The sequence below is a fragment of the Neovison vison genome, chromosome 9 (genome assembly GCF_020171115.1).
Source record: "Neovison vison isolate M4711 chromosome 9, ASM_NN_V1, whole genome shotgun sequence".
Lineage (NCBI taxonomy): Eukaryota > Metazoa > Chordata > Mammalia > Carnivora > Mustelidae > Neogale > Neogale vison.
The window spans coordinates 80,053,631-80,071,020 of NC_058099.1; positions in this window are offsets into that span (position 1 = coordinate 80,053,631).

A 17,390-nucleotide genomic window follows, 5' to 3' on the forward strand; every position below is an offset into this window, starting at 1 on the left:
GAGTCCCACTTTTCCTCCTCCTCTTGGCTCTGCCTTGACGCTAGAAGAAAAATGAAAAGAATGAGGGGGGTTGGGACCCTTACTCTTTTCTTGGAAATGGAAACATTCTTCATCAAGAATTCTAGGACTTTTGGGCGCCTGGGTGGCTCAGTGGGTTAAAGCCTCTGCCTTCGGCTCAGGTTATGATCCCAGGGTCCTGGGATCGAGGCCCGCATTGGGCTCTCTGCTCAGCTGGGAACCTGCTTCCTCCTCTCTCTCTCTCTCTGCTTCTCTGCCTACTTGTGATCTCTGTCTGTTAAATAAATAAAAATTAAAAAAAAAAAAAGAATTCTAGGACCTTTTTTTTTTAACTTTATTTATTTGACAGAGATCACAAGTAGGCAGAGAAGCAGGCAGAGAGAGGGGGGAAGCAGGCTCTCTGCTGAGCAGAGAGCCCTACGAGGGGCTCCATCCCAGGACCCTGAGATCATGACCTGAGCTAAAGGCAGAGGCTTAACCCACTGAGCCACCCAGGTGCCTCAGAATTCTAGGACTTTAATGGAACATTGTGTTCCTTGCTTTTTTCAGTTTTCAAGGTGATAAAATGTTGTCAATACTTACTTCTTTGAAAAATTCAGGGGACGACTTTGTCTGGGAGGTCCACACTTAGTATTCCCAATCAGAAGTCCTTTGTTCAATGAGGACATAGAAAAGGAAGCCCAACAGTCACACCTGTGCTGCCTCACGTAGAACCCTGTATCCTAGGTCATAGCTCGACCTCACTGCCTTCTCAGAGGCTTAGCAGTGTTCTCCTGATCAGCCCAGCATGAAGGAAGGTTTGATCAAGTGATGCTAGACATGGGAACGTGACTCGATATGATCAAGTGCTGGGAAACTCTGTTCTCTTACACAAACCTCTTCCTCTCAAAATCACCCAATCCAGGACTACATATTCCCTGTGTTTGGGATTTTATCCAAGAACCACCACCACACCCAGATAGACTGCAGTTTCAAGTAAAAACCTTAATACTTTCTTAATCCTTACCCCTGCCAGGCCTCTTTTCCTAGAGGAGTTAATGTCTGTTCTCTTAAGACTTCCCATTTTAGGTGCTTCTCTGACTCTACCAAACTCCTGTTAAAACCTGGGATTAGGGTGCTGGATGGCTCAGTTGGTTAATTGTCTACCTTGGGCTCAGGTCAGGATTCCAGGGTCTTGGGATCTAGCCCCACATTGTACTCCCTGCTTAGCTCTCCCTGTGCTCTCCCCACCTCTGCTCACTTGCTTTCTCTTAAATACAATCTTAAAAATAGATTAATTTGGTATTAGAAATGTAAACCATAATAATCTATGTTGAGTCTCCCCCCCACACACAGGATTTCTTACCTTTTGGGTAGTTTTGGTTTTCCAAGTTGGAAATGGATTCCCCACCAGGTAGCACAGAACAGGAGCAATCCAAACCCACACAGGAAGGTGAAGTTGGGATCAGTCTCCAAGCATGTTGAGCCAAAACTCAGACATGGTTTAGTATCGCTATTCAGAAATGAGAGAATATTCCAATGTTTGATCTCCATTGTCTGAAACACAAGACAGCCTATACTGTGCACACGCTGAATATATAGCCTCCCGAGGCTTACATCACAGAGCACTGTCACAAAGGGTTTCTGAGGGTGAGTGAGGGGACAATTGAACAGGGTGTGTCCACAGCCCCTCCCCCACTCACTAGTTCAGAAGACCCCTCCTCCCCTCCTAGGTCCTTCAGCTCTGCCATCCTATTTTCCTACTACTTTTCATCATTTATGAAACGTATGAAATCTTCTGTTTGTTCCATTTATAATTCATATTCCCCCTTTACTGTTTGAAACCTTGACTTGGGTCTTACCAGATCTGTGCCTTGAAAGTCTACAAGACTACCTGGAATTTTTGCTTGTACCCTGACATTTACACTCAGGATCACATAGGTCCTCAGATCCAGCTTTAATATAGAATGTGTTTGCCTGGGATACCTGGGTGGCTCAGTCGGATAAGTAACCACCCTCAGCTCAGGTCATGATCTCAGGGTCCTGGGATCAAGCTCCACATCGGGCTCCTTGCTCTACGGGGAGCCTGCTTCCCCCACTCCCTCTGCCTGCAGCTCCCCTGATTGTGTGCTCTCTGCCAAATAAATAAAACCTTTAAAAGAAAACGTGTTTGCCTTACATGAACCCTTAAAGTTCTTTCACACTTACTTAGTTTTGTACATGTTGCACAGCCCATTTCAGTTTTTGTTTTATTCTGCCTTTAGTATCTTCCATTAGAGAGGCTAACTCAATTAAACTCAATAATGCATTATTCAATAATCCTAAAACTAAAATCAATATAAAATAAATGTAAATAATTAAACATTCAAATGGTCTTGGGGGTAACTCTGTAGCACTCATATTCCTAAAGTTAGTGAAGTTAAAGTACATAAAAGGTTTGAGGACAAGCCAACACACACACACACACACACACACACACACCCTTTGACAAAATAATCCAGTATATTTCATATTGAAGAATAAAGTGTTTTCTTCTATCATTGCAGTCTTTCATAAAATTTTGACACAGTTGTTCTTATTCTACCTAAAATACTGTGTCCTGTACATCAATACAGGTTATAGTCCCTTCTCAGTGAGTTGCAGCCCTGTAACAAATGCCATAGACGGGGTTGTTTAAATGACACACATATATTTTTCATAGTTCTGGAGGATGGGAATTCCAAGATCAATGCACCACAGATTCAGTGTCTGTTGAGACTTACCTCCTGGTTCACACGCAGGTTCCTCTTCTCCCTACAACCTGATGTTGCAGAAAAACTGGGTGAGAGGTTTCTGGGGTCTCTTTTCTAAGGATACAAAACTCATTTATGAGGGCCCCTCCATCATGACCTAATCACCTCCCAAAGTCCCCATCTCCTAATACCATCACATTGGGATTAGGGTTTCAACATAAGAATTTGGGGAGGAGCACAAACATACAGTTCATAAACTCCCCAAAGGCCAGGATAGGTTACAGGCTGCTAAGTAAGGTGTTGATCCCCTCCTCTGGGGGCAGGGTGGGACCCAGGAGTGTCCCAGCCTTCCTGCAGAATGTAGTCTTGAAGATCCTCACCTGGATGCTCTTGTGGGCCTTGTATATCCTTTCCTAGGAGCGCCTTGCCAGGAAAAGTGGTTGAGAAGCTCCACCCTAGATTATCAATCCCCACGTATGTTTGAAAACAACTACCTGTGACGGTTTTTCCAGGTTCCCTTTTGTCAGGTTTAAATAATCCCAGTATTTCCTTCCACTCTTTCTCCATCTTCTTTTCTAAACTCTTTTATCTTCACGGCAGCTGTCCTCTGAACTGCCTCCTAACTTCTCATGCGTTTCTTAAACTGGGATGCCCTTTATTTGACACCCCTGGCCTAGCATTATGAACTTGGTCATCTGTGAAAGGGTAGGACAGCCTTCACCCTGGCCCAGCAGAGTCTCTTTTCGGTTCTGCGGGAACAGGTCACCTGCCTGGAAGATCAGACCTGCCCAGAGGCACCGCTTCTTCCTCATCCTGACATGCAGTCTCAGCCACATTTTCATTTAATAAATAGTTACTTTTGGAAGCCAAGAGACACAAACACCTGTTAAGTCCTGGTCTCTGTCCTTAAGGACCTCATGGTGCTGTTCTAGGGAAAAGCCCTGCGCAGGCTGAGAGTTACGCAGGACCCAGGACAGGTATCCTGCCGCATCTGTGAATTGCCAGGTGATTTCTGGAACAGAGGAACAAAGTGACAGGGACTGTGGGTCACAACTGCTCGCACACACCATGCTCCTTAGAAAGGCAACTCTGCATGTCTAATCTCTGTAATTATCTGATACAAATTAATAACTTTGAGAAGATAATCAAAGAATAGCTTTTCTCTTTTAAAAGGGCCAGATATCCTTTTGTACATTTATGTGACTTGAGTTAAAACTTTTCTCAGAACCTGGTAGAAATTCCTTCAAAATTTAAAGGAACAAGACCTGAAAGGGGTGTGTGTGTGTGTGTATATATATATATATACATATATATATATAATCTCACCAAAAATAACCTCCACTGAGGATCAGTAGGGGAGGTTCACAGCACTTCTCCTTCTACACTAACAGCAAGTGTAAATGATTTGCTACTTTCTCAAGAAGTTTACTGGAAGCAACCTCACAATCACCCCATGATCTAAGCAGCTCAGGTGTTAGTGTGTCTCTATTATGAAAGAACAAAACTGAAGCTCAGAGAGGGTAAGTGACTTCTCTAGATCGCTCAGCCGTAACTCATAGAGCACTGACGATGAAATCCCCAATGTTCTCAATGCCTCTATTTTAAATAATAAGTGATATCCTAAAAAGTCATCTTAGTCCTAAAATTAAAGCAGCCGTGTGGCTGAGAGTATCTACTTTGTCTATTCAATGCTGGCAGGTTTGTGATAAAAGAAACATTCTTTTTATTGTTCTATTACCCCTTTAGGTATGTTTTCCTTTTCACTCTTGGCACCAATGTCTTGATAGGTTTTCTCCACTGGCCTCTGAAAACCTGCTTTCAAGAACCATATTATATGACTCTCAGTAAGATGTAAGTAACAAACGCTTAAAATGTCATCCTTCGCAGGAATACATCTCACACGGTTTACAGACATCTAACCCTTAAGCCTTATACTAAAACCTTCACACAAACATCTCGGGCAGCCATCCGGAGGTAGCAGAGATGGCTTTTGGTAGAGCGAGATGTTCTCAGAACCCCAGGACATCTTCCTTGCTGACCTGGGTCACCACATAAGTCTGGTCACCACATAAATCCATAAAATCCTGGATTTTATACTACACTTGGTTGTATCGTCTCCAAGGAGGAGTATTTTCCAAAAGCTCTAGTAAGATAATAGGCTTCTATTTGAAGAAATTCCATAGAGATAAGAGTAGATTCTCATATGTCCTCCATTTCCTAAGGACAGTCCTCCATGCTCTCTCACTCCCATCCTCCTCACTGTCCCTGGGATAAGCCACATGAGGACAGCTGTTTTCAGGATAACAAAAGGCCTGAAGAACAGATTCTGGGGCAAAATCCTTTTAAACTGTATTGAAAACAGTAGCAGGCTCTAAGATGTCTCTCATTCTTTCACACACCAAACTCACTGAAGTCTACTATGGAGTATTTCTAATAGAAATAACAAAACAAGGTATTGTCTCAGCCCCTGAGCAGGTCATAGTTTAGTGAGACCTGCAAACAACTATAATGAAGTGAAGTGATGTGAACTATAAAGGAAGTAGGAATACGCACACAATGAAAACACAGATAAAGGAGTCTTCTACCAGGAAGGAGAAGAGAGAAGGGTTAGGGAAAATTTTATAGCTGGTGCCAACTGAGATGAGCCTTGTGAGGTATTCAGGACTTCCTCCTCCCCCTCTTCTCCCTCCTCCTCCTCCTCTTCTTCTTTGTGTAGACTTTATGTTTTAGAGCAGTTTAGATTCACCGCAAAACTGAGCAGAAAGTCCAGAGTTCCCACATGTTCCTCTGCTCCCTATCATACACACAACCTCCCCCATTCTCAATATCCAGAATGAGCAGGGGTCATTTACTATAACCAATGGACCTACAACGATACAGCATTCTCACTCAAAGTCATAGTTTACATTAGAGTTCACTCTTGGCATTGTACCTTCTATGGGTTTGAACAAATGTATAATGACATGTATCCACCATTGTAGTATCACACAGAGTAGTTTCACTACCCTAAAAATCCTCTATGCTCTGGCTGCTTATCCCATCCTGCCCCCAATCCCTGGCAATCATGGATCTTTTACTGTCTTCAGAGTTTTTTCCAGAATGTCATCTTGTTGGAATCCTACAGTGTCTAGCCTTTTCAGATTTGCTTCTTTCACTTCAAGATATGCACTTAAGGCTCCTCTGTGACTTTTCATGACTTAATGGCTCATTCCTTTTTGGGGCTGGATAATATCCATTGTCTGGATGTACCACAGTTGATTTATCCATTCACTTATTAAAGGACATCTTGGCTGCTCCCCAGTTTGGGCAACTATGAATAACTCTCCTATATACATTTTTTTAGGCCACGTTATTGAGACCTAATTCACATACCATATAATTTATCCATTAAAAGTGTGCAATTCAGTGGCTTTTATTGAATTCAAAATGTTGTGCATTCATCACCACAATCAACTTTAGAACATTTTCATTATTCAATTTTTTTTTTTTAATTTGACAGAGAGAGTGAGAGAGCATAAGCAGGGGGAACAGTGGGGAGAGAAAGGGAGAAGCAGACTCCCTGCCGAACAGAGAGCCCAATGTGGGGCTCAATCCCAGGACCCCAAGGCCATGACCTGAGCCAAAAGCAGACGCCTAACCATCTGAGCACCCAGGCATCCCCATTTTTATTATTCTAAAAAGAAACTCTTCCCCACAGGTTTCATGCCCCCTTCAGTCTACTCATTCCTCCTGCCCCTACCCCAGGTTACCACTAATCTATTTTATCTACTGACTTGTCAATTCTTGACATTTCACATGAATGGAATCATATGGCCTTTTGTATCTGACTTCTTTCACTTATCATACCGTTTCAAGGTCAATCCATGTTGTACCATGTATCAATACTTCTTTCTTTTTATGGTAAATCATATTCCCTTATATAGATATGCCATGTTGTATTTATACATCGATCAGTTGAATATTTGTGTTCTTTCTACTTTTTTGGCTCTTACGAATAAATCTGCTATTTCTGTATGTGTTTTGGTGTGGATGTATATTTTCATTTCTTGCTTTTTCATTTTTATAGTAACTTAAAGTCATACTTTGTCTAAGCATGTTGCTTTCTGAGATTTGTTTAGTAAAACCATATTAAATTCCCTATGGAATGAGATCTCTGTGGTCTAATTGCAACTTTTATCAAATGTGTGGGTGCATCAAGTTTCCCTACTGCCAACACTTGCAAATTTAGCCCTTGAATCAACAGGAATGATGGTGATACCTAATGTTTCAGAGTAATGAACACCTTATGTTCTCAAGGTTCTATTCTTAGAAAGTCAGAAAAGGGTGTGGGAATCCAGCCAGAGGGAACCTGAGTAAACTAGAACATATATAAACATATATAAAAATACATGTCTGCTCATGTTAAAGCATGGTGCGTGCCTGAGGATGAGAGCAGCAAAAAAATTGATCTGAAAAAGCAGAAGGGGAATCAATGGTGAATGCCTTTGAATGGCAGTTTCAGAAACTTGAACTTTGTGACACTGAGGGCAGCTTCATAACCAGAATAATGGCATACTCTGTTTTGGAAAGATGACTGGCAAGGGAAAAGCCTGTTAAGAGTTCATGAAGAAATATGCAAGTTAATCACTGTATCACATAAGACTCCCTTGTGGATGATAGAAAGCCAGATGAATTCTGGCTTGCTTAATTTTAATTTATTGTCTTATGTTTCTCTGCAATATAGGAGTAGATCTGAGTTCTGACTCACTATCCCTAGGTTCTGCTTTCTCAGTGTTGACTCATTCCCAAGCCACTTCTCTTCCCATTAAGAGAAAAACATGTCCCAAGATGGATCTGGCCAGGAGAAAACAGAGAACTCTTGTCCCAGTATTCTCAACTAAGGTCCCAACATTCAGGTGAATGGCACCAGCTCAATTCATAAGAACACTCCCGAAATAATTACTGGGTTACCATCCACAACAAGTATAGAAATTGAGGATGGTTTAGAAACTTCTATTACAATCTGACAGAGTAACTGCATCTAATAATTAAAACTGAGGCTTATATTTTGTCTTTGTTGTTTTTTTTTTTCAATTTTTTTTTATTTTTAATTTTTTAAAAAGATTTTATTTATTTATTTGACAGAGAGAGATCACAAGTAGGCAGAAAGGCAGGCAGGGGGTGGAGGGGGAAGCAGACTCCCCACTGAGCAGGGAGCTCGATGCGGGGCTTGGTATGGGGCTCGATCCCAGGACACCAGGATCATGACCTGAGCTGAAGGTAGAGGCCTTAAACCCACTGAGCCACCCAGGCGCCCCTATTTGTTTTTTGTGTCATTTTTTTTTTTCAGTGATTGATTTGCACTGTATTTTATGCATGTATCAGCCCACGGTGGGTGGGGGGAGTATGAGAGGAAGCAAACTGGTCCTTCACCACAGAAAGCCTGAGAAACTGTGGGCTAATGTACCTGCTCCACGGTGGAGTCTGGAAGTGAGTCAGCATTCTGGAAGCACACAGGGAGACTTTGGGAAGATCTTTCCCTCATGCCATGAGGGGGGCAAAAATAAACATCCACTAAAATCGTGAGATCTAATTTAGAGAGAGAAGGATACTCCCAGACTTTCCTCAACTCATTCATTTTCTCATAATTTCTTCCACATTGACCTACCCTTACTCAGAGTCCCTGGTAAGAATTTATTCTGCATAAGCTCTGGGTATGGCCATTTTTATAGGCTAAACATTACATACACATTCACCTACCCTCCACACTGGAACTTTGATGACTAGAATCAAAGCATTTAAATGGCGCTCCTAACCCACTAAGAGAAAAACAACTTTGAGTAAGACTAACACAAGGTAATTACTAAACTGAGCCGGATTCCTTCGCCATGCTCTTGGCACTGAGGTATGGAAACTCCAGAGCCCTATAAGAGGTCTAAGGGGGAAAAAAATGTACAAGACAAATTTCAGGGATCTCAGTTTCTCATTAAAAATACATTTTAGAAAATTGTTTTAGGTTAACGTGCTAGGGCAGTTGTATGGCAAGGAAAAGCATGCAGCAATTTGGCAAATTGCAGGTTTCATTGCAAAATAAAATGGAAACAATAAAAGCACAATTAAAAATAAAATTTAAAAAACAATCTGAAAGAGAATTCTGATTCTTTTTCTAATTAAAGCTCTAAATTTAAGTTTTGCTGGAGAGCAACCTGTGTTCTTCCTCTCCCAGTCCACAAAGGGCTAATACAGGTCTAGGATTTGAGATGTGTGCTACACTCAGAGCTGGAAATGACTTTGGAGAACCTTCTAGCCTGACTTTTTCATTTCAAGAATTGGAAACTGAGGCAATGACAGGTTTACTTCCTTTACCATTAGTCTTCTCTTTCATGCATGTGTGTATATGAATGTGTGGATGTACATGTGTATTTTCTCTCAGAAGGCCTGGAAACTTGGAGTCTACACAGTTTTAACATAATTCAGACACTCAATATGGGACTTCTTTCTTCCTAGGGTCCTAACTCACCTTCCAGTATGAAGGCAAGGGTTCAATAAGCACAAAATTTTAGCCAGTGCTGCCTCAAAATGTGCAATTTTTGCATAAGTGAACTCTACAAACAATAGAGATAGTAATTTTTTGTGTGTGAAACTCTAACAGAAATCTAGTACATGTCTTCATACCTTCTGCAGTAAAATAAACTGAATATAATGTCCTTCATGACCCCAGCTTTGTCTAATAAACAGCTGTTGTACTCCAAAGGAGCAGGTATATAAGTTCCAGGATATAGACACAAATGCACATTGGCCCCCAAACCTACCATCATTAAAAAAAAAAATCTATCTCGAGTCCTGCATCGGGCTCTCTGCTCAGCAGGGAGCCTGCTTCCTCCTCTCTCTGACTGCCTCTCTGTCTACTTATAATCTCTGTCTGTCAAATAAATAAATAAATAAATCTTAAAAAAAAACCTATCATTTAGAATTTAGCATATTACTTCTTTTCCAGATAAACATAGTGATTGTTTATCAAATACATACAGAGTGCAAACTGACCCATGACAGACTGTCCTTTAGCAGGGCACAGGACTACCCTTAAGAGTTAATGTACCAACCTTGCATCCCCATGCAGGGTAGTTCAGCTTTCACAAATCAATCAATGTGATGGAACAAATCAAGACAGTTCTCCAAGAGAGAGGAATCATATGGTCCTCTCAATTGATGCAGAAAAAGCATTTGACAAAAGACAGCATCCTTTCCTGATTAAAACTCTTCAAAATACGCAACTTCATAAAATCCATCTATGAGAAACCCACAGCAAATACCATTCTCCATGGGGAAAAACTGAGAGCCTTCCCACTGAGATCAAGAATACGACAAGGATGTTCACTCTCACCACCGTTGTTCAACATAGAACTAGAATTCCTAGCAACAGCAATCAGACAAATGAAAAGAAATAAAAAGTATTGAAATTGGCAAAGAAGAAGTCAAACTCTCTCTTTTTGCAGATGACATGATACTTTATTTGGAAAACCCAAAAGACTCCACCCCCAAATTATTAGAACTCATACAGCAATTCAATAATGTGGCAGGATACAAAATCAAAGCACAGAAATCAGCTGCTTTCTTATATAGTAACAATGAAAACATAGGGCAATTAGAGAATCAATTCCATTTACAATGGCACCAAGAACCATAAGATACCTTGGAATAAACCTAACCAAATAGGTAAAGGATCTATACTTGAGGAACTACAGAACACTCATGAAAGAAACTGAAAAAGACACAAAAGATGGAAAAGCATTTCATGCTTATGGATCAGAAGAATAAACACTGTTAAAATGTCTATACTGCCCAGAGTAATCTATACTTTCAATGCCAGATACTTTCAGAATACTTTCAGAATTTTTCAAAGTGCTGGAACAAACAGTCCTAAAATTTGTATGGAGCCAGAAAAGACCCCGAATCACTAAGGAAATGTTAAAAAAGAAAAACAAAGATAGGGGCATCATGTTGCCTGATTTCAAGCTTTACAACAAAGCTGTAGTCATCAAGACAGCATTGTACTGGCAGAAAAACAGACACATAGACTAATGGAAGAGAGTAGAGAGTCCAGATATGGACCCTCAACTCTATGGTCAAATAATCTTCAACAAAGTAGGAAAAAACATCCAATGGAAAAAAGACAGTCTCTTCAATAAATGGTGCTGGGAAAATTGGACAGCTGTGCATAGAAGAATGAAACTTGATGATTCTCTCACACCATATACAAAGATAAACTGAAAATGGATGAAAGACCTCAAAATAAGGCAGAAATCTATCAAAATTGTAGAGGAGAACATAGGCAGTAACCTCTTCGGCATTGGCCACAGCAACTTCTTTCAAGACAGGTCTTCAAAGGCAAAGGAAACAAAAGTGAAAATGAACTTTTGGGATTTCATCAAGACCAAAAGTTTCTGCACAGCAAAGGAAACAGTCAGCAAAACAAAGAGGCAAGCCATGGAATGGGAAAAGATATTTGCACATGACACTAGAAAGGGCTGATATCCAAGATCTATAAAGAACAACTCAAACTCAGCTCCCAAAAAAACAGACAATCATGTCTAAAAATGGGCAGAAGACATGAACAGACACTTCTCCAATGAATACATACAAATGGCTAACAGACATGAAAAAATGTTCATCATCATTAGCCATCAGGGAGATACAAATCAAAACTACATTGAGATACCCCCTCACACTGGTTAGAATGGGCAAAATCAATAGGACAGGAAACAACAAGTTTTGGAGAGGATGTGGAGAAAGGGGAACCCTCTTACACTGTTGGTGGGAATGCAAGTTGGTGTAGCCACTTTGGAAAACAGTAAGGGGATGCCTCAAAAAATTAAAAATATAGTTACCCCATGACCCTGCAATTGCACTACTGGGTATTTACCCCAAAGATACAGATGTAGTGAAAAGAAGGGCCATATGTACCCCAATGTTCATAGCAACACTGTCCACAATCACCAAACTGTGGAAAGAGCTGGGATGACCTTCAACAGATGAATGGATAACAAAGATGTGGGCCATATATACAACGGAATATTACCCAGCCATCAGCAAGGATGAATACCCAACTTATGCATCAACATGAACGGGACTGGAGATTATGTTGAGTGAAATAAGTCAAGCAGAGAAAGTCAATTATCATATTGTTTCACTTACTTGTGGAACATAAGGAATAAATGGATGAAATTAGAAGAAGGAAAGAAAAAATGGATTGGGGTAAATCAGAGGGGGAGATGAAAGATGAAAGACTGTGGATTCTGAGAAACAAACAGTGTTATGGAGGGGAGGGAGGTGGGAGGATGGGTGAGCCTGGTGGTGGGTATTATGAAGGGCATGTATTGCATGGAGCACTGGGTGTGGTGCATAAACAATGAATCTTGGAACACTGAAAAAAATAAAATCAAGATGTTAAAAAAAGAGAAACAATTTTAGAGAAAATAGCAAATATATGTCAGAAAGGCCTTTAAGTGACTCAAGGCAAAAGCTTTTTTTTTTTTCTATTTATGAATTTTTTTTAAATTTATTTATTTAATTTTTTTTTTTTTTTTTTTTTTGGCAACAACTTGGTTTGCCTCACTCCAACTTTCCTTGCTTTGGCCATTCTGATTTCCTGTTTTATTAGTTCCTCACTGCAGTGTACTAAAGTCTTTTAGAATGTGACAATAAGGGGTGCCTGGGTGACTCAGTGGGTTAAGGCCTCTGCCTTCGGCTCAGGTCATGATCCTAGGGTCCTGGGATCGAGTCCTGTATCAGGCTCTCTGCTTGGCGAGGAGCCTGCTTCCTCCTCTCTCTCTCTCTGCCTCTCCACCTACTTGTGATATCTCTGTCAAATAAATAAATAAAATCTTAAAAAAAAAAAAAGAGTGTGGAAAAAAAAAGTGTGACAATAATAAAAAATATTTAACATGATAATGCAACTAACTACTGTCATTAGATTTCTCATAGCATAGAGAGAGTCAGAAACAGTAATTTCTCTGCATTTTGAGGGCTGTTTCCACCTAGTCTAATGATAATGGTATCAAAAATTGTTTTAGGCTTTCAGACAGTTTTCCAAAAAAAATTCAAAGGATCATAAATTGAATTTATTTGAGGTAATTCTTCAAAGAAAATACCCAAAATATTCCCATTTTTTGGCCAACCCTTAAGTCATCATTGGAATATGACTTGATTTCCTCAAATCCTTAGATTCTTAGATTTGTTTTCTGATTCTACAGCTTCACACAGAACTAATAAAATCAGGTGAGTTGAATCTAAGTTATTACCTAAAACTATCATTTGGTGAAAAAAATGCAGTAAAATGATAAGCTTAAAGACACTACATGCAACAGTTTGAATAAATATTTAAAATACTTTTATAGCCACATTTTTTTCCTTTCCTTTTGGAAAATATAGATTTTTTTAATTTTAAGGATAAAAAGCCTGACTTTATCACAGGGGCTTTTTGCAGGCCCAAATGAATGAGCTCCATTTAGAGAAACTGGCATTTGTTGTCTTGAATTTCTCAAGAAATGATAGAGATTCCTGGCCAGAAATCATGCATTAATGCTATCCCTATTTATTTGTGCAGCCTAGGGTTTCAAGATCATTTTCAATCTGAAATCCTAGACTAGTGTTTTCCTTAGTTTTACATTTACAAATGAAATTCAACTAAGATAGTTTCTTCTTTTTTTAAACAACTGAAACAACTAGCAATAAGTAGATCCTACACTACTTCTCAAATTGTATAAAATCCAGGTTTTGGAAACATCAAAAAATGCAATACAGACAAACACCTAAGGATGTCTTATATATCAAATTTACCATTAAGACCATCCATCTTATAACTGCTAGGTAATATGTAATTTATGTAACACTTAATCTAAGTGATATTTCTAGTGCATATTTTTTCTTTTAGAGTGGCCCCTGCAATGCATGAAAAAATAATTACCCATTATAATATAATTGCTTTTTGGTAGAAGGCTTAATAGATATTATTTTAAAATTGGTAACTGGGGGTACCTGGGTGGCTTAATGGGTTAAGCCTCTGCCTTTGGCCCAGGTCATGATCTCAGGGTCCTGGGATTGAGCCCTGCATTGGGCTCTCTGCTCAGCAGGGAGCCTGCTTCTCCCTCTCTCTTTGCCTGCCTCTCTACCTACTTGTGATCTCTCTTAGTGAAATAAAATGAAATAAAAAACTTAATGAAATAAAATAAAATAAGAAATTGAGTTGGCAGACCTGGATTCTGAGTTCCATTTTAGATGTTACATGTGGCTCCCTCCAGAATCTTATTTATTAGGTACCTGGTGGTTCTGTTGATTAGCTCTTTAGAAAAACTCTTAATTCTCTAAATAAAGCTAGAAGCAAATATGTTTCAACATTTCATAATGTGGCAAACTATCAAAAAGAAAACCATAGGCCCAAAATGTAGGCACTTGGGCAATGTCACTGAACTGAGGCTTAACACTGAACATAATTGCAGTTTCAACACCACCCCTTCCAAAGGTCAGAAAATTTCTAGTCAGCACCAGTGAGGTACCTGTGGGCCCTCTCAATCTCCAAAGGAAGACTCTCTCTGCTCTTCCTCTATGGGGAAAATGACATTGACTGAAACAACTTTTTCTTTTATTTTGGTAGTAGCTTCTCACCTCACCCTCCTTACTATAAAAACCTTCCATATTTTACAATTCCTCTAAGCATCACTCTACTTGATAGATGGGATGCTACCCAATTCATAAATCAGTTAATAAAGCCCATTAAATCTTCGAATTTACCAGTTGAAAGTTAACAAAAACCTTTACAAAATGCTTATCAAAATTTAAGCTCCTCAAATTAAGTTCTGTGTGATTTCCCACCTGCCTTGCTATACTTTCCAAAGAAAATTCTACAACTGTTAGAGACAGCAATTACTTAGAAAGACATTTACTGGGCAAACTCAATCATTTTTTATGCCCACACCTTTGAACAAGAGATTTCAGAAATGCCATGACTGTCATTCCACAGTTTCAATCCCCTCAGAAAAAACAAAAAGAAAAACATAAAAACCTTAACCATAATATGCAGCACTCTGTACTATCTTCTGACAGCCTACTGAAAGAATACACCTCAACTGTGCTGGACACTTAGGGCACACAGGCATTCAGAAGAATATTATTAGTGCACTATTTCACTGCCATCAGTTACACTGAGAACTTCACACACACACAGGAATCCAGATTTTTACTTAGATGGATATAACCTGATGACTTCAAACTATGCCAGCAGAAGTTTGTGTCTTTAAATTGATTTTGTCTTGGCTGTTATTGTTGGAATGTAATTCATATACCAAAAAATCCACCCTGTTAAGGTCTACAGTTCAGTGGGTTTTGGTGTATTTATAAAGTTGTGCAGTTATCACAAGATTTCAGAACATTTTCATTACTCCAGAAAAAAATTTCTGTAAGCACTAGCAGTCTTTACTCGTTCCCTCCTCCCAGCCCTGAAAACTGTAAATTTACTTACTGTCTTTCTGTATGAATGTGGATTCTTGGACATTTAATGTAAAAGGAATCATATATGTGGACTTTGTGCCAAGCTTTTTTCACTTAGCATAGTATTTTCAAGATTCATCTAGTTGTAGCAAGTATCAGCACTTCATTTCTTTTAATGGCTGAATAGTATTTCAGTGTATGAATAAACCACATTTACTTTTCTATTCTTCAGTTATTGGACAACTGGGGATTCTTTGCACTTATTAACTATTATAACAAAGTTTCCATAAACATTCAGGTACAAGATTTTGCATACACATAGGTTTTCTATCAACTTCGGTATATACCTATGTGTAGAATTACAGAATCATATGGTAACTCTTTAATTCAACATGTTAAGAAATTTAAGAATTTTCCAAAGTGGCTACATCATTTTACATCCCCACAAGCAAAACAGGAGGGCTCCATATCTAAAGTGGAATTACTGGGTCATGTAGTATCTTTAAGTTTCACATTTTCATTAATTACCAACACTGTTTTCCAAAGCAGGTGTACCATTTTACACTCCTACTAGCAATATATAAGGGCTTCAATTTCTCCATATCTTTGTCAACACTTGTTATTATCTGTCTTTCTTATAACCATCCCAGAGACTGTGAAACATCACACTATGGTTTTGATTTGCATTTCCCACAAGTCTAACAATGCTGAGTATCTTTCTATGTGACTATTGGTCATTTGTAGATGTTCATTGAAATTATGTCTACTCTGTTACTTTGACCATTTTTTAAGTGGGTTATTTATCTTTTTACTGTTGAATTGTAAGTGGTCTTCATATATTCTGGATACAAGTCCCTTATCAGATACACGATTTGAAAATATTTTTTCCCATTCTGTGGCTATCTTTTTACCTTCTTGGTAATGTCCATTGAAACCTGAAACTTCCATTTTTTATGAAGTCTAATTGATCATTTTTTCATTTGTTGCTTGCATATTTGCTGGCATATCTAAGAAACCATTATCTAATCCAAATTGAGAAATAATTATGTATGTTTGTGTTTTACTCTAAAGTCATAATTTTAGCTCTTATACCTAAGTCTTTGATCTATTTTAGAATGAGTTCTTATATGATATAAGACAGGGATCCAACTTCATATTTTTCTGCAGTGAAGTCATCTGAACCAGGGCTTTCCTTTGTGGGAAGCTTTTGTTTTGTTTTGTTTTGTTTTGTTTTAATTACCAATTAAATCTCTTCACTTGTTATAGGTCTGTTCATTGTTTCTATTTCTCCTTGAGTCAATTTTGGTAGTGTGTGTCTTTCTAAAAATCTGCACAGGCAGACAGTTTACTACTTTACAATGCCAGAAATGGTATTACAGGGTACCAATTTAGGAGATGATGATGGTCCCATGGAAACATATCTCAAGGGGAACCCTCACTCAACTCAGTCATGGTTAATTATGGTAGAACTATCCTAGCTCTGCAGATGACTCCAGGTGATTAGAATTCTGCAAAGTTAGAGGATGAAGAAAGCAAGTTGATGCACTTTAAGAAAGAAAAGGAACAATCTTTTCACACTAGGATTTTGGTAATTATATGTATTACCATTATTGTGATTGCTAATATTATTAATAATGTTATTATTGCAGCAGTGACCATTATGGTGTGTTTGCCATGTACTAGGCTATATGTGAAGCACTCTACATACAGCCATATGAAGTGGCTGCTGTTTTTATCCCCATTTCACAGATGTAACTGAAATCATAAAGAACCTGTTCAATGTCACACACTTAGAAAGATGGAATTTAAATGCAGGTCCATATTTTCATTTTAAAATCTTTTGAATTACAACGAGATGACCTTTAGAGGAAAAACAAAAACAAAAAACAAACCAATTTTCTCATTTCAACCCTCTGACCCCCACAGCAAGAGAGCTATTTATATGTTTGTGGCAGAAACTTTGCATTTCTAGCCAGATTGTTTATTGCATATATTTCACACTCTCATTCTGACCCTAGGTTATAATATTACCTTAAAAATTCCACCCGAAGGATCTCTCTATCTGGTCTAAGCTAAATTTCTTTTTCTACCTCTTATTAGTATTAGTTGATATACATATTACATTCTTCAAATATGCTCTTAGGCCCACTGCTATATTAATAAGGACAATATAAATAATTTGATCTCCTGTTTTGG